The sequence below is a fragment of the Amblyomma maculatum genome, chromosome 2 (genome assembly GCF_055883805.1).
Source record: "Amblyomma maculatum isolate TAMU_Amacu chromosome 2, ASM5588380v1, whole genome shotgun sequence".
Classification (NCBI taxonomy): Eukaryota; Metazoa; Arthropoda; class Arachnida; order Ixodida; family Ixodidae; genus Amblyomma; species Amblyomma maculatum.
The window spans coordinates 66,571,426-66,594,194 of record NC_139345.1 but is presented as its reverse complement, the minus strand read 5'-3'; the positions used below and the strand labels follow the sequence as shown (position 1 = coordinate 66,594,194).

At 46.4% G+C, this 22,769-nt stretch overlaps 1 long non-coding RNA gene and 1 other non-coding gene across 2 annotated transcripts; both read right to left on the bottom strand.

The window, feature by feature from the left end:
• Positions 1–149: 149 nt before the first annotated feature.
• LOC146198867 (uncharacterized) lies at positions 150–22,457 on the bottom strand. Its single transcript, XR_014704734.1, has 3 exons — positions 22,403–22,457; positions 20,827–20,982; positions 150–663 (listed from the first exon to the last, which is right to left on the bottom strand). It is a non-coding gene; the product is annotated as an uncharacterized LOC146198867 (long non-coding RNA).
• On the bottom strand, positions 21,714–21,785 carry TRNAD-GUC (transfer RNA aspartic acid (anticodon GUC)). Its single transcript has one exon. It is a non-coding gene; the product is annotated as a tRNA-Asp (tRNA).
• Positions 22,458–22,769: the final 312 nt, after the last annotated feature.

Here is a 22,769-nt window from a genome sequence, read left to right as displayed (position 1 = left end):
CCCATGGCCCGGATCAACCGCAAAATTTGCCTGGTTCATCCGAAGCTTTTTTTGACCCTCCCTCAAGTATTTCTCTGTTAAATTATTTTAGGAGAACCTAATAACGTCCGTGTATGAAAACGGAGCACTTCCTGCTTTTTATTTATTTATTTATTTCTTGAAATGGTCTGTCAAATTTACTGCCTGCGATGTTTAACCTTCTATGTCACATCAGCTGCCCTGTCCTTCATCGTATTTATTCTTTGGCCATGCATATCGGATATTGCTCAACTATATCTAAAGTTACACTTCTTCCTTCTCTTGCAACGCAGGTCGTGAGGAGAATATCCGCCTACACGAGTCCAAGCCCATGTTCAAGGGCGACTCCCTGGTCGTCAATTGGCGACTGGCTATTCTAGACATTCTCGATGATCCAACGTCGTTCCATCTACCTGAGGTCATCCAGAACCGGGACCAGTACCTTCTCCGCAAGAGCGGAGAAGGTTACCCCGACTTTGCCCTGATGCCGTACGCTTTCACATTCCCTTACTTCGACCAAGGTTCCACACGAGCCTTCAACTACGCAGGGGTGGGCACTCGCGTGGCAGAGGCCCTGAGCCAACTCTTCGTCGATGCCTACTTCTTGTCGGAAAGTGGCAGCAGTGTCGTGCAGGGCTTCATCACCTGCATGCAAGAGAGCGCACACGACAAGGTGAGTGCCAACGTGTGCTACGTGCACTCTGCACAGTAATGGAAACACTTGGTTGGTACTTATTAAGAAAAAAGAAATGCTCGAGAAACTTTGTAACGCTTCAAGTGGTTGAAGACACCAATTTCATTTTTTATGTTGCTTTTTTTAATAGTGCAAGAGACAATAGTGCACACGATATTAAATTCACCCATGCCAGGTAAAGCTGCAATTTTAGATTTTTCTGTCACCCCGTTCGGGCTTCGGTTAATACCTACAGCCAAACAATGGCTGCAGTGACACACATGCTTTGAGGACACGCATGGAGGAAGGAAAACTTAGGAGAGGCCCTGACGTCATTCTTTTTGAAGCCGGCGCGTCCGCGCCGCGACCGGACGCTGCAACGTCTCTCCTCCTCCTTTACCCTCCGCATGTTCTTTCTCCGCGACGCTCACGTACCTAGGGCCCTTAGCAACGCTGTTGCTAGTGGCCCGAGTTTTCATAGAAACCGCGTCGCCTTTGACGTCACTTCCTCCTAACCCTAAATTTTGACGTCACTTCCTCCACACTTTCTTCAATGCATTGGGAATGGCAAGGGCCTCTCCTAAGTTGTTTCCTTCCTCCATGAGGACGCGCGAGCCATGCAAAAACTGCTATGTCTGGGTGGCTTTTTTGTGATTTCATATTTTGGTTTATGGCTATGGAACGAAAAATGGTAGGGGTAACATTAAGAGATAGAAAGCGTGCAGAGTGGGTCAGAGAAATAACTCAAGTTACCGACATTCTAGTGGAAATTAAGAAGAAGAAATGGACATGGGCAGGACATGTAGTGCGAAGAGAGGATAACCGATGGTCGCTGAGGGTAACAAACTGGATTCCAAGGGAAGGAAAGCGTAGCAGGGGGCGGCAGAAAGTTAGGTGGGCGGATGAGATTAAGAAGTTCGCAGGGGTCAAGTGGATGCAGCTAGCACAGGACCGGGTTAAGTGGAGAAATATGGGAGAGGCATTCGCCCTGCAGTGGGTATAATCAGGCTGATGATGATGATGATGATGATGATGATGATGATGATGATGATTTTGGTTTATGGTTTATAGTGTTAACGTTCCAAAATTACTAAGGGTATGTTGGACGAATGAGTGCAGATAGGAAGGGAGTTTCGGCCACGTGGGGCTTTCTATTGTACTCTGACATAGCGAAGTACACTTGCGCCTTGCGTTTTGCCCCACCGGAACGCGGGCAGCATAACCTAAGGTTTGGTGTAGCCATATACAAACAACACAGTGATCATAATACACTTTTTGAACGCGCCTCACGAGACCTAAATTTGTATTTGAGGTGATATCTATTGTTCGTACGGGGAACCATGCTGATGTATGTACATGCAGTAGTTAATCAGGAGCGGTGACGGTGCGCGTGCCATCGCCGCTCTATTTTTGTCGTGGTTCAAGCTCGAACCAAGGCCAACGGACACAAGACGAGTGCTGTTCTTGACCATAGCACGGCCATGAATGCGTCACTCCGGATGCCAGCCGCCATTCTCTTTGCTGACAGGAGAATTATTAAGGCGAAAGCCTTTATAGGCTCATGCTGTCGTGGACAAAATGTGTCCCGCTTTTGCGGCGGCTGATTGGCCGAGGTGGGATGACGTCATAAAGGTTTAGACCAATCACAGAGCCCACCACAGTATGTGCAAATGCTTTCCTGATATGGCCATATTGCAACCAGTGGTCAATTACTAATTAATGAATTATCAAATAAACAATACTAATTAATAACTTAGTAAATGATTACCTAAAAAAGAATGACTAATTGCCTACTTAATACCTGATTGACTAATTAATGACTAATTAAATAAACATTGATTAGTTCCAGTTGCGCAGCAGAATGCGGCACTCAGGCTTTCGCCTTTCACTACTTTAGTCGCTAAAGTCCCTCGTCATTTCTTTATTATTAAATAGGAGAGGGTTTGGCGCTTGAGCGAACACTTATTGCACCTCACCCTTGTCGTTATAGTCGGCACTCCACACTTGGCTTTAACCACCACTTACTAACCCCTTTTCGATAAAAGGCCCCATGGGATGACTACCAGATTGGGCTTTGTGCCTGTAACTTTATAGTCGTTCACTGTCAAGTACAAGTCCAGACTCTTGCACCAAGAAGCAGACTCTTTGTTTCCACAGTCTGTGGAGGCGCCTAATTTGAGTGAGGCCGACGTTTCTCTTCAGAGAGTAGAGGACAGATGTTCGGAAGACAATCTGTTTTAAGCTGCGCAGTGTACTGACGCGTGTTGGGATGACAACCTGTTTCAAGTCAGGCAGTTGTGTACTGAAATTTGGACAATATGTTTATACCGAAATGCTTATGATGCAAAATCGGCCGTTGTACTTGTGTTTTTAACTTGAAAGTTGCAGCATTGTAAGCAAGGAATTGAAGAGTTTTCAACAAAACTGCTAGGGCAAAGGGCCAACATAATAGTAACAGAGTTAATAAAAGTTATCGACATATTTCACGGTCGCAATATTTCCACCATGTTCTTTTTTGACGTTCATGATTAAACTGCGCGAAAAAAACACGGCGCTCTGTGTGTGTACGTGTTTCTCTGTCCGTGTTTTTTTTTTTTTTTTCGCGCAGTTTAATCATGAACGACAATCACCAACTAGCCCGCCAGAAAACCTTTCTTTTTTGACATTTTACCGGAAAATCATCAGCAGTGCCATCAAGGTGAAAGCTGTCCTGGTGTCTTTCAGTTGCTTAACTAGGCCATTGTTTAGTTTACCTTGTTTTTATTTATTGATATTGAGAGCTTTTTAGGAGACCTGGAATTTCTACGCATCCTTAAGTTCAAATCTCTAAAGCTTATACCTCTGTCACATGAACACTTCCGATCCTCACTTAACTCTATTTGCATTGAGGTTTTCACGAAGGATTGAAAAATCCGGTGCTACACGGCCGTCTTAAATGACCATTGAGAATTTTCCTTCGTGTCCGTTAGGGGACGTCGAGGGTGGCAACACCCGCTCTCGCATGTTCTTGGAAATTTAACTCAAGAGCGCTTGAAGAAACGGCTTCGAGCCTAGCAGACATGGGCTCGGTTTCACCTGAAAGTTGCCGTGCAACAACCACGAGGCTACATTGAGTTGAATGCAGATGGAGTTAAATGAGGATCGAAAGTATTTGTGTGGCAGAGGTATTAGAAATGTACGTCCCCAAGATTTGTACAGGGCTACGGCCTCTTCGCTCTCTCACCATGAATTCCTTTTCGACTCATAGACCAGATGCTCACTATCTTCATATCCTTATGTAAATTCTTGGCCTATACCTTCTTCCGAAAATTCTCGCCTTTCCCTCCCTTTAGTCGATTTGCGCCAGACATGAGAGAAGAGTTGTTTAATGTGTTAACATTAAACGGATGATGCACTGACGTCACTTTTATTCCAGTACTGCTGAACTTCACCGTTCCATTGAATCTTCAACCACTCTCGTTGGCACTTGCAGCTCAGTAAGAGAAACTACGCTCGCCACGTGGAACCAGTATCCCTAAGTACGGCGCTGGAGGCATATCGGGCGAATGGCGAAGCGCTGCTTCGCGACCAGCGTGTGGTGGACCTGGAGTGGCTCTCTCCCGAGCAGCTGATTTTCGTGGCTGCTTGCTTCACGCGGTGCACGGGTAGCGAGGACACCGGGCCGGCTGCGCAGGTGCAGTGCGACGACACCTTCAAGCACGTGCCCGAGTTCGCCACCGTGTTCCGGTGTAAGCCTGGTGCGCCAATGAATCCGGAAAAGAAATGCAAGCTACTCTGAGCATCGGAGCCATAATCCAGGAATGGTGTGCGAAAGGACAACGACGTTTTATATAAACTATTTTTACGTGCGGCGGTCAACTAATGACCAGTTGACTCTTGCATCTATTTATTCAATTTGATGTGTTTGATAAAGACAATGGCCTGCATGTTCAGTGCATTGGTTGTTTTTTCCTTGTTGAACATTATTATAGTTTCCGCAACGCTAATAGTACGGCCAAGCGAGCAAGCGGAGCAACCACGACTAAACGACTAAAGCAGATGCACTGTGTGCTGTACATCGCATATGTTCTTACTTTAGATGCAGCTGGATGTGATTAAATGAACTATTTGTTTGCCTGAGCTAAAAGCGTCATCTATTCAACGTTGCAGCGTTGTCACTTCCAAGCTTCACAATATTCAGCAGCTGGCAGATGCTTTTTTCCTGAATCAGGCATTTGCGCAGGTTGCGTCCATGTCGGTAACATCATGACTTTGTTCATGCAGACTTTTCCTCGTTAATTTTCAGTTCGCCTGATGTTACGAGCTACATGTCAGTACCTTAGGCACGATAGTTTCTTGTATTCTTTACAACTGATATCCTGGTGCCTGATGCTGACGCAGAAATATTCCGGTCAGTGTTTACCATTACTACCTAAAGGAAAGACTCTAGCATTGTGTCGCATAATATACAACTGACAAGGCAAGTATGTTATTTTAGTAGGTTCCTGAGCTAGTAGATGAAATTTTCTGTCTTTGAAATAAAACTATATTCACATGTTCAGTAGTTCAACGACTTCGAGAAAAAGCAGTAAGACGCAATGCTTTTAGAGCGAGATATTAGGCCAAGTTTCACCAAGGTCACCGGGTGGAACAATTTGGCCTTCGAGTGAGGAAGCGAGTTTGGTTTAAAGTGTATAGGGCGTTTACAATTGCGTTGCGTTGGACGATTACACCAGCGACCGTCACCCTTCACTTACACCTTTGACGATAGATCCTTAACAAGCGTAACGAAGCCAAACAAGGCTCTCGCTCTGTATCTAGGTATAGAATAGCTAAACGTCCAAATTTTTTTCCGAGCAACAGAGGGCTCACTTTAGACCCGGTATGCCATTGTAGACACTGTCGCACATAACTGAAACAGGAGGGTTACGCACGCCAACCTGTCGTGGTGCACAGACAAAGGTCCTTCTCTTCAGTCGGGGTTAGCTTGCAGCGTTCCCTTGATGATCAAGTGAGGACCATTCTGGAGTAAACTCTACGGCACTTGCGGTTACGTCCGGCTGTGACACTGCTATTGCCTTCCAAACCCCTATCTTCTAAGGAATAAGACGGCACGCTCAACGATGACAAGTAAAGGCGGTACAAAAAAGGGGCGAACACAATGGGAAGTGTAGCCACAGGACTGCACTCTGCACTTGCTCTAATATATGTACATGTGGTCTAACTTCCTGTATTCGCGTTCTGGCAAGTCGCTTGTGCTAGTGCCTAAGCTGTCGATCAGCATCAGGACCAGCTCTCAGCTTGTGCTGGCTAAAGTTTTCGCGGTTCCCGTTCATGATTTTGAGGCAGCTGTCCCTGGCTTGAAGGGATGGTGCCCTGGGGGTTTCTCGCTGGCTGGATTGCTGGCGCCTTACCTCGGATTTTTTTTATGCCAGGAATATCGGGTGTACACGGACTCGGTGCTTCAGGAAACGGTACTTGCAGGGCCTGTTGGTTGACCTCCCCTTTTTGCTGCTTCTGTGAGGCCTCATGCCGCCTTGAAGCGTTCCTTTTCCACGTCTGGATCAGTAGGTTCGGAGCCTTAAGCTGATTCTTGCGAGGGTTTGGAGGATTGAGGGGCTCGTCGTGGCAGATTTGGAGGCCCCGGTGTTTTATTGTTTTGAAAGGGGGGGGGGGGGGGCGGTCTTGGGGATACCTTTATCCACTAGGCGGTCCTCCATGGGGGACGTTTGGGATTTTTTTTTGCTGTTGTTGTCCCCTTGAAGTTAAGCAAGGCACATGCCCTCATAGAAGAATTGATCAAGGTTAGTGGCATATACAACGAAATTTCCACAGGCGATGACAATAAAACAGGCTCCAAGCAAGAATTTTAAAAAAATGTAACGATGAAAAACTATAGGATATTTAAAGTAAATTAACAACCATAATATTTTGAAGAAAAGGAAGCTCTGGAAGAATTAAAAAAAAAGCAGCAAATTAACCTATCAGTTGTAGTTATGTAATCGTGGGGAATCCCACAAATTGTACCCTATGCAAATCCTTTCGGGTTCCCAACGAACGGTAATAACACTGATAGAGATGAGGGGGATTAACCATAACTTTTACAGAGGGACCTCTAGGTAGATTTTTTCTGAAATGTGAACTTCCAGGAGAAAATACTCTATAGATTCAACTTCCCCGCATAAGTAACATATGTTTTTCAGTGTCCACCCACATCTGCATATAAAATTGAATTTGGGAATCCTGCACCACAACGACATCATAGATACATAGCAGAGCCAGATTTTACATGAACGGACGTTCCATTCATATGTATAAGACCTCCACCATATTTACAAACGGACAAGACGATCGGGGTTGTGCTGCAGTCGTTTGTTATCCCACGGTAGGCAAAAAGCACAGGAGTGGCACTGGCGCCAAGCTTGTCAAGGCGCTTTATTGTGGTCTGAAGGCGCCTTTTTGGCAGATGGAATATCCATGTGCTCAGGAATTTATTCATGAGCCCAGGCATAGGATCAAAAGAGAACATATAATGCCCCATATCTGGTAGCTTTGAGATGTATTCTATATAAATAAAATAAACTAGTATGCACAAGACAGGGAGCAGAAATGTCATGCCCATTAATGTGAACTCCAAATTAGTATCGTTGCTAGAGGCATCGAAGTGGTAGGCTCGACATTTGAATCTATCATGTCAAAATAGTTAAACGCATTAGGTGAGACTAGATGTTCAATTATGAAGTGCACCAGCAACCGTCACGTCTGCTGCTAGTCTTTTCCAAGTTTTTGCTGTATTAGATTGTGGGGATTCTCACGGGGCTCCGGCTCCGCGCTGAGAGCCGAGGCCACACCGCCAGCTCTGACCACACCCGTGGCCGTGAGGAATGTCGCATCGAGACAAACATAGCCAGCGGGCCAAGCTGTTTATTGGGAACGCCCAATGTTCTTCCTCGGTGTCATAGCAGCATCCGCGCGCTACGGCGTCGCGGCGTCGTCTCCCCAGGTGAAGCTGCTGTCCGCCAAGATGAGAGGGGAGGGGGAAGGAGGGGCCGTTCTCTCACCCCCGCGCTCTCCGCCACAGCACAGGAGGAAGGAGGCCAGAAGAGGAAAGACGTGGGCTCCCCGAGAGAGAGAGAGGGTGTTCGCCGCGTCGTGCGGGCGAGGGAAATGTTGAATTCCCACAATATATATTTACATGCTTTGGCCATTTGTCTTGTCAGATGAGTACAAAGCTGGAAAGGCATTGAGCTTGCGTAAAATGGAATAAGATTGCAGATTTTGTATTTCAGGAAAAGAAAACTGCAGTTATCAAATGCTTTTGAACTTAGAAATGTGCTCCAAAACATAATTCAAATGCTTCAAAACTCTCGTTTCGTTGCTCCAAAGCTGCTCCAAAATGTTCGAGCCTGCTTCCACCCCTGCATTATGCTAAAGGCTGATAATCTGTGGTTTTCAGCAGGAGATCATATACTCCGGCTGCTATATGCGTGAACCAGCGAAACCGGGAAATCACCAGCAGTCTGAAGTTATAGGGCCAGGACATGTTACTGATGCCTCGTTTGAATGAATACCTGCATGGTCATGGACCCAGACAAAGCGGACTTCTGCATGGAATAAAAAAAAAAAAAAAATTGAAGGAAACGGCTAAACAAATCTTGTGAAGTTTCAAGCGAGGTTAAAAATGACAATCTGTGAGTACGATAACGTGTGACATTTGACATGAAAATTTGTACAGAGTCAATACAAGAGAGCTACCGAAAGCGATGTACAGTAATACCATTATGGCGTCTTGGTGGTGGAGTGGTAAGACGCCCAACTACTGTGCTGGAGTAACCGGGTTCGATTCCGACCGCGGCGGCTGCGTTTCGATGGAGGCGAAAAGAAGAGGCGTACGTGTGCTGTGCGATGTCAGCGCACGCTAAAGACCTCCAGGTGGTGGAAATCCTCCAGGGAATTGTGGAGGGTGGTCCGTAGCCCTCCACTACGGCTCCTCTTTCTCACTTTCCACTTTTCACTCCCACCTTCCGTTACGGCACGGTTAATGTGTCCACAGAAACAAGTGTGACAGATACTGCGCCTTTCCGTTCCCGTGACCCAATTACTATTAATTTTCAGACTCTGCCACTTGATATACGGTCAAAACTCGATTAAACAAAACCAGATTTAAAGAAATTCTCAATTTAACGAAGATATTCCGATTCCCCCTCAGACGCTCATATGGTCCAACGCTCTGACTATCTCGAAATAACGAAACTAATTTCGTTATCCGTCCCTATTTAATAAACTTTGGGCTGAAAAATGAAGATGAAAAAAGGCAGATTGTTTTGTCTATTTTGTGCAAAACGCTCAATAATGTATTGATTGCGAGCCAACGATAACATCGAGCAGCAACTACGTCCCGCTCTTGCCAAACTGCGCGGTGCGAAGAGAGAGTTATATTGATTTTAATTCACGAGTTTTCGCCAGCCGTAAAAAGCCGGCCCGTCGACCCGGTGTCGGCAGCGGTGCCGAATGCCAACACTGGGACAAATTATGGTTGCCCTTCATTTGCTGCGACAGTTAGCCGGAATACATGAGGGAAGAACACATGAAAAATCCGGGCAGATGTTGCTTACAAACCGCAAGCAAGCAAAGATTAGCGATGTCTTTGCTGGGAAACAAATTTAACCTCCTGGGACACTTCTTGCTGAGGTAAACTTTTTCCTGCTTCTTTGCATAAGCGCTATCGATGTCGATGGTTGCGCGAGCCGAAATTTCATTGTAGTAACATAGCATGGTGGACAAGTTGGCATTGTACGTATTTAAAGAAACATGATTTCATTTTCAGCGCATTTACACTTCCCAAATATTATGCCGCGATATTTCCTGGATGCCGCGACACCATATAATAACCGATTGTATCGGATTAAGTGACCGAGAAATGGCTCCCTCGATTTAACGAAGTACTCAATTCAACGAAATATTTCGCGGCTCCGCTCAACTTCGTTAAATTGAGTTTTAACTATTTTGTACCATGTGTGAGATGCAGCTTCATATAATCATATTATACGATCGTGATCAGAAACAGTATTTAGGAACACGTTAAAACTATGCAGCTTACTGGTACAGTATATCTTCAAGCGAAAACTATAATTGGATCTGCGGGTTCTGATGGGACTATGTACAGGATCGGGCTCCGTTTCCTGCTGTGGTACTTACGCAGCCGGGGTTGATAAATTGCTTTGCATGGGTCAGGGGAACTAACTTTTGGGAGAGTGGAAGAAATAACAAATGATCAGGTTTTGTTGCGAAATACCTACATTTTTTTATTTCGTACTGTTTGCAGAGCTCTTAGTGACGCGTATTCGAATCATGATCAAATCAGTTACTTCAGCAGCAGCAATTAAAGTATCCGCTACTGAGCTCATTTAAACCACAGGGACAGTAACACAATCTCTCCAGTGCTTGGTAAGTAGTTTAGATGTAAAAGCAAGCGTGGAAAGAGAAACGAGGTTCCCAAGTGTTTTCTGTCATGATGAAAGGTGTTCAAAAAGCGCCGAAAGAGCGCTGAATGCGGCATTATCTTTGCATTTTGAAAGTTCAAAGAGGGAATTCCGCGATCTGTTACAGATCACTGCAGTACCTTTTAGCAGGCTTTGTCGCGAAACTGTCGTGCGTTTACGAATCCAACAGCTCATACGGTCGCGGAGCCGAAGCAGAAAAAAAGAAAAAGTCTGCATTCAAGAAGCTGCTGAGGGGCTCCATGGAGATGTAAAGCCTCGGTTAAGTTTATAGCCCTCAAGATAATTTATATAAATAGAGGGCGGTCGGTTCGTCTCCGTCAACTCGCTAATATATGATCTATAACCGCCATGTCAACGGCCAACAAGAGCGACGCCGCCTACCAAATGAAAACGGACGTACAATGACCTATATAAGACAGCCTCTAAAAGCCGGAATAAGATTGAAAATTGAAACTATTTTGAAAAAAAAAAATAAAAGAAAAATCTGCTGATGTATTGTCGAAGCTAAAGCATACTTCAATAACTTTCTTTGCTGCCCAATTCTTGGCCGATATCCCCTTGTGTGGGTATGTGCCATATGTTATTTGGACAACAACAACAACAACAAAAATGAGAAGGGTTCAACGCTGCTGAACCGAATATGGAGCGAAAGCATTCGCTGCGGGTGACCAAGCGTTCTTCTTCTTATTATTATTCTTAGCCTTCGTCTTCGCCTTCGTCTTCGCCTTCGTCTTCTTCGCGGATGTTCAAGGTCATTCGTGACTGCGGCCACGGACTACGCGATGGGCCGAAGCCTGGCCTAAACTAAAACAGGTTAGAATACCCACCGGCAGGTAGTACACTAAATAAGATCCAAGAAAGCATTTGGAGGCGCTTACAAACAAGGACTTTTCCGAACCCAGCTACTTTAAGTCAGTGGTACCCGGAGCAATTCTCAGATAGATGCAAACTATGTCAGGATAAGGCGGATCTGGTACATATGATATGGGTGTATTCAGAAATAAAAAATATAAATGAACAGACAAAAACGGAAGAATTTTGTGAGACTCTACTGTTGAGCTCACACCCTGAGACTCAGCTAGGTGTAATCCGACTGGCCGAACACGCCGCCCGGGTCCAAGGGCTCCAGGTCGTCGTGTAGGCGGGTAGGTTGACGCCTACCCTGTATCTGTTGGAAATTAAGTTTTTACCACCACCACCACCACCAAAATCTGGCGTAGTATTGATTTCGCAATAACAACCTCCAGTCCTTCAGTCTGGGTACGGGCCATTCCAACAGTGCGACGACAAGGAAGAAGCAGCAGCAGCAGCAGCTCAAGCTCTCGTGACCCCGTGATGCGCGAGAAATTAGAGCAGAAGAAGATAAACAGACAGCCGTAACGGCCGCTCATCCAGGTGAGCGTGTCGGCTAGCCGACGCAAGCTATGCGTAATTAGCAGAGACGCGCCCATCCGACCGTGGGTTTATTTTCAGCCCGCGCTTCGCCATAAGGCACGGCATCATCCTGTGACCTTACACGCTTCTTGTCCCACAGCTGGAATGGCGCCTCCGCACGCAGCGATTACGCTCCAGGAAGCCGACGAGAAGTACAAATCTGCCATCACGCGCCTCGCCCTAAAGGTGAGTCTCGAGCAACGTTGATTCGATCGCAGCGCAGTATACTTAACCTGACCGCTAATGTGACACCTCTCTGGTCGGAGCTGTAAAACTGAGTTTGTGCTGGTAACGTTGGTTTCTAGGGCTGCAGTTTCGCAACCACTCGGCGGTGGGCGGTGCTCAAGCGAGTTATTTCTCTCGTGTACGTCCACCGCAGCATGGATAAGTTGAGTGGTGTCCGTTCGGTTTCTTGCTGTGATGACTAAGAAGCAGTGGCATTTTACTATTAAACGTTGTTGGATGGGGAAAGAGGGATTTATATGCTTAGCATAGTTTATTAATGAACAGCATGAGCTGAGATGAGGCTCTTTTCCTGGGGCTTTATAGTTAAACGAAAAGACGCAGCTTTTTTTAACAGGACAAGGGAGGCGAGGACAGGACACGACAGTTTCCCTTGTGCTCTTAAAAAAAGCTACGTTTTATTCGTTTAACTGATGTCTGACCAAATGGCCCCACAGTATATTCCGTTAAGCTTCCTGGAACTCATAGGCACAATAAGTTTACTGAACAGTGACATTGATAACTATATTTCCACGAACGCACGGTACGCACGTTATAATCAAGACAAGACAGCAACAAGAAAACATCAGAAGAAAAAACTTGGCTAAATTAGTCCCATACAATTCGAAACTGGAACACTTAACCTTCTGGCGCACGCGGACTGAATATATATATATGTATAGCCCTTTACTTTCATCTCGCAGGAAGGAACCGTTGCGCTCAAGTTCGGCTCCATGTATCTGTCGGTGCCTACCGTCAAGGTGAGCGCACCCGGCTTATCTCTTCATACTGCACCACAGTGACTGCACGACAGACAGCTCTTCCTGGCACACATTCCTGGCTCCAAGAATAAACAGCTTTGGTTCCGTGGAATGCCATGTCAGGATTACCCCAACGTTCGCAAAGCATTACAGGCAATCGCTTGGCGTTGTTGCTCTGTGATTTTGCGAAATCGCTTGGAGCCTATAATTTTTAATGCCGGAATACATTTAACGGCTACATTTTCAACTCTCATTGTCCGTCACGATTCCGTTCACTAATGCTACAGGACAATTATAATTGTCATAGTGAGGCTTAACAATTCTCTAATGTCTGTGTGTGTAGTACGTATTATTTCAAAATATCGTAAAGTGAACCAGTACTAACTGAGATCGGTGTTTATTTACTGCCTACAAAAACCATACTGCGAGAGCACGAGGCGCAAGTTGTTTTTTAAATCAAAACTCGCTCTTTAGGCACTGACAAAAGAGAAAAACTTCCTTCGTTATCTTTTACAATGACATCTAAAAGAACAAAATTACAATTCCCCTACGCGATATTTTTTTTTTTTTACCTCTTAGATTGCTTTCTGAGCTAAATGCTTTCAAAGTAGAATCGCCATTTAAAACTCTTTTAAACGAGTCGGGAGGTTCCTGAAAAGTACAGTTAAATGCGCTAAGGTTTCGCCTCTCGTTTCCCATTCATCAGCTAAAACAAACAAACGAGAATAAAAACACATGAGCCATTCCATCATGCTTTGCTTGGATTCAGTGGCTGTTCGTAAGACGAATGCTTGTCACAACCTGCGAAACAATTATTTAACGGTGAATAGGTTGAAGGTCATCACATAGTAAAACTTCTTGAGTCTTTCTTCTGAGATTGTTGTTGTTGTTGTTGAAAACTTTTATTGTCCAACAGAGAAGGACCACACCGCCTGGGCCGCTCTGTCTCACCCCCCCTGTAAGGGGGAGGGGACTTAGCGGCCCAGCCGCACGGGATGGTCGCATTAGATGCTGGCCGGTTTGGCTTCGCCGGCGGCCTCTGCTGCCAGTTGGACGGCGGTGAGTTGGAGCTCAGGGTCCGAGCTTCGCAATAAGGTTTCCCAGGCTTCCCTACTGCTAATGTTTTGCGCCCTGCCTGGGGAGTAAGCGCACTCCCAAATTATATGGTCGAGGGTTCCTCTCGCCCCACACTTTTTACATTTATCGTCCTCGCAGTCCGATCGGATATGTTTATTTAGTACTGGGTTTGGGTATACTCCAGTCTGCAGGCGTCTCCACGCCATTGCCTGACCTCTATTTAACGCCGTGTTTGGTGGGGGGAAACGCATCCGGCATTGCCTGTAGTGTTCTGTAATGTCTTGATACGAAATTAATCGCCCTTCTCTATTATGTTCTGCCTGAGCCGAGCCATCCTGTACAGCTCGGAGGTAGAGATCTCGAGCTGCACTGTGGGCCGCCTCGTTACCGCTGACAGATTCGTGCGCCGGGGTCCAGATGATGTTGATCGTCCTATCAATCACTCCTTGTGTTAAAATTTTGGTGGTGAGGGGGTTTACCCTCCCCCTACTGAAATTTTGGATTGCAGTTTTACTGTCGCTAATAATATATCTAGCTTTGGTGCCAACGCAAGCGATCGCTATCGCAGCTTCCTCCGCTATTTCGGTTTCTTTCCCTAGTATGGTAGCCACCGTGATGAGGGTGCCTCCCCCATCTACCGCCGCTATGGTCATGTATCGACTGTGTCTGTTTCCTGCCGCATCTACGTAGGCAACTTCATTTGGGGGTTTGCTCCGATATATTGTTTCTATCGCTTCCGCCCTTTTCTGTCGCCTTTCCCTATTAAACTCAGGGTGCATGTTTTTGGGTAGGGGAGGGATTCTTAGGTGCGCCCTGATTTTCCTGTCAATGTCAACCCTTTCCTTTTGCCCCCTGTCTGTGGCTATTCCAAGGTTACTTAGCGTAGCTCTTCCCACTCGCGTCGTGCTGAGTCTTTCAAGTTGCGAGGTTTTAACCGCTTCCGTGATTTCTGAAATCGTATTGTGCAGTCCTAGGGCCAGTAGCTGCTCCGTCGATGTACATGTTGGGAGGCCGAGGGCCTTTTTAACGCATTTTCTGATGAGCGCGTCTATCTTTCTCCTCTCATCTGCCTTTAGGTTCAGATATGGCGTGGCGTAGCCCACTCTGCTAATGACGAAGGCTTGTACCAATCTCAGGAGGTTTTTTTCCTTGAGGCCGCCTCCGTTACGTGAGACCCTCCTGATGAGGTTTAATGTCTGGGTCGCGTGGTTTTCTAACTTTTTAATGGTGATCGTGTTCCTTCCGTGTGTTTGTAAGTGTAGTCCCAATATTCGTATTGTCTCTACTTTTGGTATCTCCCTTCCTTCCACGTGCACCTGTGGGTCAGAGGGAGGTTTGTTCCTGAGTGCCTTGTCATTATACACGAAGATTTCTGATTTTTCAGGCGAACATTTAAGTCCTCTGTCCGCCGCGTACTTAGAGATGACATCTGCTGCCGCCTGCAGCGTTTCATTGATCAGTCCGCGCGGTGACGTACCAGCTATTTAGAAAACTGTTCAAAAGTTTCTGTAAACATGGAGCTAAAAAAAAAAAAGAAAAAAATCAAATACAAGCTTTCATCCACGGAGTACATAACTGTTAGTAAATTCTAAAAATTGGCAGAGGTTTAGCATATTTAAATATGGTATTCGGCAGAAGCTTTACAAAATGGCTGCGCTTGGTAGAACTCTTTAGACATGGTTTCAACTTGTGGATCTCCTTGGTTTTGGCTTGGACTTTCTTTCTGGCTAAGGGCAATGTGCACAGCTTTATGGTCAAAGAAGTAGTGAGCCATGCATGATTTGGACTTGGCTAACGATGAACTTAGACTGTGGTGTTTCTTTGGTGAAGACTAGATCTATTATCTTCGCATGCCGAGCTATATAAGCAGGATGCTCGGACGTAGCAAGCGCTGAACGACATTGCTATAAGCGCACCGCCGTCAATGGCGCGATGGCTCCGCGCTCATAAACCCTGCAGACGCAGCTGACGTCATGGCTGTAGAGTATATTAAATTAAAGTTATAATGGTTTTCAGGAAATAAAGGCGTGGTCACACTTATTTCTGTGGACACCTGAGCCGCTCCGTCTGGAAAGGAAAGGTGGTAGCGAAACTGGAAAGAGAGAAATAGAAGCCGTAGTGGAGGGCTGCGGAGTAATTTCGACCATATGGGGAACTTTACGTGATGAGGAGGGTGGTAGCTCCTGGCCCCACGGGGCTGACTGGTAGGTCACTGCCATTTGCGGCGGGGGCTAGCCTGCCACCATATTTTTTATCTGTTGTAGGCCATCATTGCACCCGGTGCATGACGGCTGTTGCCGACGCGCGTCTTTCTCTCCCTCTTCTTTTTCTTTGTTCTCTATTTTTCTCCTGTCCGCGCGAGGCAGCGGAGGGGCTCAGTTACAGAGCCAGAGGCCCGTGCATTTTCTTTTTCTTCATTCAGTGGCAACAACAACACTGACATCGCACAGCACCCGAACGCCTCTCCGTTTCGCCTCCTTCGAAACAGTATATTTATAGTCACACTTTGGACTCTCCTTTAAGGTTTGGTTTGGTTTTGTTTTGTTTGCGGGGTTTAACGTCCCAAAGCGACTCAGGCTGTGAGAGACGCCGTAGTGGAGGGCTAAGGAAATTTCGACCACCTGGGGTTCTTTACCGTGCACTAACATCGCACAGCACATGGGCGCCTTGCTTTTCGGCTCCACCAAAAAGCGGCCGCCGAGGCCGGGATTCGATCCCGCATCTTTGGGAACAGTAGCCGAGCGCCGTAACCACGGCGCCACCCCGGCGGGGGTATGAACCTGTCTGTAGTTGTCTCCAATTGACAGCTTCCTCTCTGTTGAGAGAACTGTGCGGTAGGGAATATCGCATTTTTCTGCCTCCATAGTTTTCTTGTATGGCCGAGTTCCGTGGACTCGTCGGATGCTCGGAAAGTAGTGTATGCTCGAACTATCCTGTCGGCCTCTTGGTTGGTTCATATCCAAACCTAGACATACTAAACAAAATGCACCCTACCATATACGCGTACAGATGTCTCCGGTGCGACGAAAGAAGGAAGGAAAAACTTTATTTTGCCCTAGATATTGATTGATTGATTGGTTCACAGGAAGGGAAAGGCGCAGTATTTGTCACACTTGTTTCTGTGGACACCTGAACCGCGCCGTAAGGGAAGGGAGGAAGGTGGGAGTGAAAGTGGATAGAGAGAAAGAGGAGCCGTAGTGGAGGGCTACGGAGTAATTTCGACCACCTGGGGATCTTCGTGCGCTGACATCGCACAGCACACGGACGCCTCTTCGTTTCGCCTCCATCGAAACGCAGCCGCCGAGGTCGGGTTCGAACCCAGGTACTCCGGCACAGTAGTCGGGCGTCTTACCACTGCACCACCCCGGCGGGGCTAGATATGGCCCCCAAAATTCGAAATCCGAGAGCGGAGCAATAGGAGACGCTGCTGTCCAGCGACCGCTGCGAAGACCAGCAAGGTCTGTTACAGCGAGCTCAACGGGCGGCAGTGGCCAGCGGAGCCCTGGACTGAGGGCAACCGACCATTGGGTGGAAGTGGACGAGGTCGACGGAGGAGACTCCTGTGGATGCAACAAGGAGCTCTGAAGACGCTCCAAAACCCACCCAAAAATAACATGGGGCTGGACAAAGTTTTTCCTTCCTTCCTTCCTTCCTTCCTTCCTTCCTTCCTTCCTTCCTTCCTTCCTTCCTTCCTTCCTTCCTTCCTTCCTTCCTTCCTTCCTTCCTTCCTTCCTTCCTTCCTTCCTTCCTTCCTTCCTTCCTTCCTTCCTTCCTTCCTTCCTTCCTTCCTTCCTTCCTTCCTTCCTTCCTTCCTTCCTTCCTTCCTTCCTTCCTTCCTTCCTTCCTTCCTTCCTTCCTTCCTTCCTTCCTTCCTTCCTTCCTTCCTTCCTTCCTTCCTTCCTTCCTTCCTTCCTTCCTTCCTTCCTTCCTTCCTTCCTTCCTTCCTTCCTTCCTTCCTTCCTTCCTTCCTTCCTTCCTTCCTTCCTTCCTTCCTTCCTTCCTTCCTTCCTTCCTTCCTTCCTTCCTTCCTTCCTTCCTTCCTTCCTTCCTTCCTTCCTTCCTTCCTTCCTTCCTTCCTTCCTTCCTTCCTTCCTTCCTTCCTTCCTTCCTTCCTTCCTTCCTTCCTTCCTTCCTTCCTTCCTTCCTTCCTTCCTTCCTTCCTTCCTTCCTTCCTTCCTTCCTTCCTTCCTTCCTTCCTTCCTTCCTTCCTTCCTTCCTTCCTTCCTTCCTTCCTTCCTTCCTTCCTTCCTTCCTTCCTTCCTTCCTTCCTTCCTTCCTTCCTTCCTTCCTTCCTTCCTTCCTTCCTTCCTTCCTTCCTTCCTTCCTTCCTTCCTTCCTTCCTTCCTTCCTTCCTTCCTTCCTTCCTTCCTTCCTTCCTTCCTTCCTTCCTTCCTTCCTTCCTTCCTTCCTTCCTTCCTTCCTTCCTTCCTTCCTTCCTTCCTTCCTTCCTTCCTTCCTTCCTTCCTTCCTTCCTTCCTTCCTTCCTTCCTTCCTTCCTTCCTTCCTTCCTTCCTTCCTTCCTTCCTTCCTTCCTTCCTTCCTTCCTTCCTTCCTTCCTTCCTTCCTTCCTTCCTTCCTTCCTTCCTTCCTTCCTTCCTTCCTTCCTTCCTTCCTTCCTTCCTTCCTTCCTTCCTTCCCACGCTGATATTTTATGTTGGTTTACAGGAACGGAAAGGCACAGTATGTCACACTTTTTCTGTGGGCCCTTGAACCGCATAGCATTAAAGTGGCTAGCCATCGTCACTGCACCCTATAGTCACTACTGCACGTTGCATTAAACATGACTTTTCCATCGAGGTTGTGCGGTTGTCACGCGCTGTCTGTTTGATTGATTGAATGTCCTTTATTGAATGGGAAGGCTCATGGCCATGGATGGGGATAAAGGGGAGTAGACAGAATCTTCATTGTTTAGGTCGTCACTCGATTCTCGAATCACATTGCTCTAACCAGGTCACTAAGCGAGTCTGTGTGTTAGCACCAGTTTCTAGAAGGGAACGGTAGTTTAGGCGGTGGGGTTCGATCTCGGGGCGTCCAGAGAAAAAGCAGGGCAATCCCAAAGTAAATGAGATATGCCGCCGCAGGTTAGAGTCGTACAGTGGAGGCACGTAATCATTTTCTCCGTATACTGACGCCAGCGGGCCATAGTACGTGGCGTGTAAGCCGCATGGGCGATAAGCTTATTTAAAAAGACTTCTTGACTTCGGGTGAGGTGGGTTCTTCTCGTAAAAGGTGGGTCTGGTGTGGCCACCTTCATGCGATGCTGACTGAGGCTACGAAGACTGGTCCGAGTATAGCTAAGATCAAAGCGTAGTATCTGTTCTTAACAGCTTAATATCGCTGCCTGTTTTGTGTGGAAAAATCGCCGATTTCAAAGCGCTGCTTGGCTTTAGAAAATTAGTTAATAATTGGTTCATAGGAAAGGAAAGGCGCAATATCTGCCACACTTGTCCTGTGGACACCTGAACCGTGCCGTAAGGGAAGGTGAAAGTGGAAAGAAAGAGGTGCCGTAGTGAAGGACTAAGTAGTACTTACGACCACCTTGGTATCCGTGCATAGCGAGGAAGGAGGTTGTGAAGGGTGGCATTTCCTGGCCATACGGGGCTGGAGAGGGGCTTTAGCTGGGACGGTAGGTCAACGCCGCTTGCGGCGGGGGCTAGGTGGACGATGGCTGTTGTCGCGGCGTGTCTCTTTCTTTCTTTCCTTCTTCTTTATTTTCTCTTCTGTCTGCACGAGGCAGTGGAGGTGGCTCAGCTACAGAGCCAGTAGCAGGCCCGTGCATTTTCTTTTCCTTCTTCTTACAGCCACAACAACAACAACAACATCCGTGCATGACAGCTCCTGGCGGTTCGGAGAAAGGGGGTGAAGGGTGGCAGTTCCTGGCCCTACGGGGCTGGGACATTAGGTCAACGCCGCTTGCGGCAGGGGCTAGCAAGCCACCGAATTTTATCTGTTGTAGGCCGTCATTGCACCCGCCACTGCTTCGGTGGTGGACGACAGCTGTTGTTGCGGCGCGCGTCTTTCTCCCCCTCTTTTTTTTTCTTCTCTGTTTTTTCTTCTGTTCTTGTAGTTGTGGCTGTAGGAAGAAGGAAAAGAAAATACACAGGCCTCTACTGGCTCTGTAGCTGAGCCACCTCCGCTGCCTCGTGCAGACAGAAGAGATTCAAACTGATTAATTTATAGGAAGGGAAAGGCGCGGTAACTGTCTCACTTATTTTCTGAGGAGAGAAGGAGGAGCCGTAGTGAAGGGCTATGGAATAATTTCGACCACCTGAGGATCTTTAAAGTGCGCTGACATCGCACGGCACACGGACGCCTCTTCGTTTCGCCTCCATCGAAACGCAGCCGCCGAGGTCGGGTTCGAACCCGGGTACTCCGACACAGTAGTCGGGCGTCTTACCACTGCACCACCTAGGCGGGGCAGACAGAAGAGAAAATAGAGAAGAAAGAAAAGGAAGAGGGAAAGAAAGACGCGCGCTTTAACAACAGCCGTCGTTCATCACCGAAGCGGTGGCGGGTGCAATGACGGTCTACAACAGATAAAAGGTGGCCGGCTAGCCTCCGCCGCAAGCGGTGGTGACCTACCTTGAAGAAGGACGGTCCACCATCAGAAACTGTTGGAATAAAATAATAATCGGGAAAGTTGTGTGACATCCTGTTTGAATATACACACACACACACACACACACACACACACACATATATATATATATATATATATATATATATATATATATATAAGAAGCCAACAGTTTGCGAGGCTAATTTTTACTGGGATAATCACAGAAATTAGTAATGTAATCTGTTTAGGGGAAAGATATATATATATATATATATATATATATATATATATATATATATATATATATATATATATATATATATATGTGAAGAAAAGAAGCCAACAGTCGGCGATGCCAAGGCAATCATTGGGGATTGTACTTTGTCTTTTTTTAATTTTTACTTCGGTAATCACACAAATTAGTAATGTAATCTGTTTAGGAGAAAGATAAACACAAAGTAGACGGAAAAACAACGTGCCGATGGTAGGGACTGAACCCACGACCTCCGAATATCGCGTCCGGTGCTCTTCCAACTGAGCTACATCGGCCGCTGTTCCACCTGCTACTTTCTTGGGTAATAATGTTATCTGTATACGAACCTTGAGAGTAAGGCTCCTCCATTTCTTGAGAGTGTTCACCAGCGCCGCCCTCAGCCATAGCGGTGGACGTGGAACGTCCTGCGTTACCGCCAGCGTCACGTAGAACGTGATCAAGAGCGAGGGCTGTGCTAGAACCCTCTTGCGAGCTCCCTCCGCCTTGACAGAAATAAGACTTTCATTAACAAGAGTAAAATTTTTCAATGTAAACTATAGTGCGAGGTAAAGGTGCGAAAATAAAATGCTTTTACTGAAACGTTAGTGGGGTTAACATAAAGAAAAAAAATCATTGAATCACCATTTTACTGAACTGAACGAAGGAAACTAAAAAAATTATTACATTTCTTCATCAATGGAGCCACATCAAAGAACAACGCGCACGAAATATTGTAAGAAGATAATTTTGTCACTATATATTTTGTTCACACTTGATTCAAAAATGCTTAAGATCAACGAAATTTGTTTGTTTTTTTTTCACGGAAAAATCGGGAGGTTTACAAAAGCATTTTTTTTTTTTTATCGAGGAATGTTTCAGTGAAAGTCCATTCATAGAACTGCCAACGCGCTCCTAATTTTTATTTTGTATATGTTTTGTGTGGACGAATCGATGGTGGTCACGTTTGTGGTGTGAGACGTATAGCTATAGGGTCCCTGACCATAGTTTAGCGTTTAATAACCCCGCAGCTTTTTGTCGCCTCATCTGCACTTCATCCCGCCAACATCCATACACAGTTAGCAAAGGCTCCTTACTATACTTATCCCACACGGACCGTTCGCAGTTAGTGATACCGCCCACAGCACAGGAAGGATACCGCCTACAGTGAAAGATTCAGGACAATGGGAAAAAAAAAAAAAAAAAAAAGGGAAAACGGCCCAAAGTAAAAAACAAGCTCCCCGTCGGGGAATCGAACCCCGGTCTCCCGCGTGACAGGCGGGGATACTGACCACTATACTAACGAGGAGAGGTAGAAATTGCTCTCTTCTAGTGGTAGATAAAGGAAGGCAGAATTTGTTTTTACTGCTTTGTTAATTTGTTGCAATGGCAGGTGTCCAGTGATAAAACTTAGATAAAGATAATGAGCACGCTATTTTAGCGAGCATAAAACTAAAATCCGCACTCGAGAGTGTGGGAACCGGGAGCCAACAGCTGCTGACACATCAGTAAATGCGCGTAGTGATTAAATGCGTGTGGTAATTTATGTGATGTGGATGTGATGCTAGCCCCTAGAACCAGCTGGTTCTGGCAACGTCGGTTTGAACAGTTGGAACTGTCTCAAAATAAGGGCGGCTCTTTGCATGTGATTCTTATACAGTCAGTCATGTTTCCACTTCCCATAGTTTTAAATATCATTCAGCCGCTCTGTTTTTCCTAATTATTGGAAGGTGAAATTAAGAAAACACTAGGTGCTAATGATTTTCTGGTTTCGTTAGCATAAAGACTGTTGCAGCGCTAAACGCAAGCGGCACAAATAATTGCTTCTCTCGCTTAAACGACTCGCTTATTCGCGCTGAAAGCTGGTGTTCAGATGGCATACAATCGTCTCTAACTTTCAACACCAAGACTGAATTATGTGCTCACCCTGGTTCGATCAGCAATTCACTCCGCCTACAATGCCGTGTTCCCAAAATAAAACAAAGCAAAACAATTTTCGCTTTGTTGATATTGTGGCGCCATCTGATGCTCTTCCTTGGAACGAGGGTTTTACCTTGAAGCTATGAAGCTGCGACGGGCTGTGGGGAAATGAGCCATATCCTTGAGCGGGTAGTTTGAAGATGATTCCTTGACTGCTTTAACAATAATAAGCGTAAAAAACTTCGCAAGGTTTCCTTCTATACTTCAACAATTTAGCTCCTGCCTGCTGAAAGCTGGGGACGCACAATGAGCCTCTAGTTTCAGGGTTTGGAAACAAAACTCTGCTCTGTATACTTTTTAACAAAGACCGTAT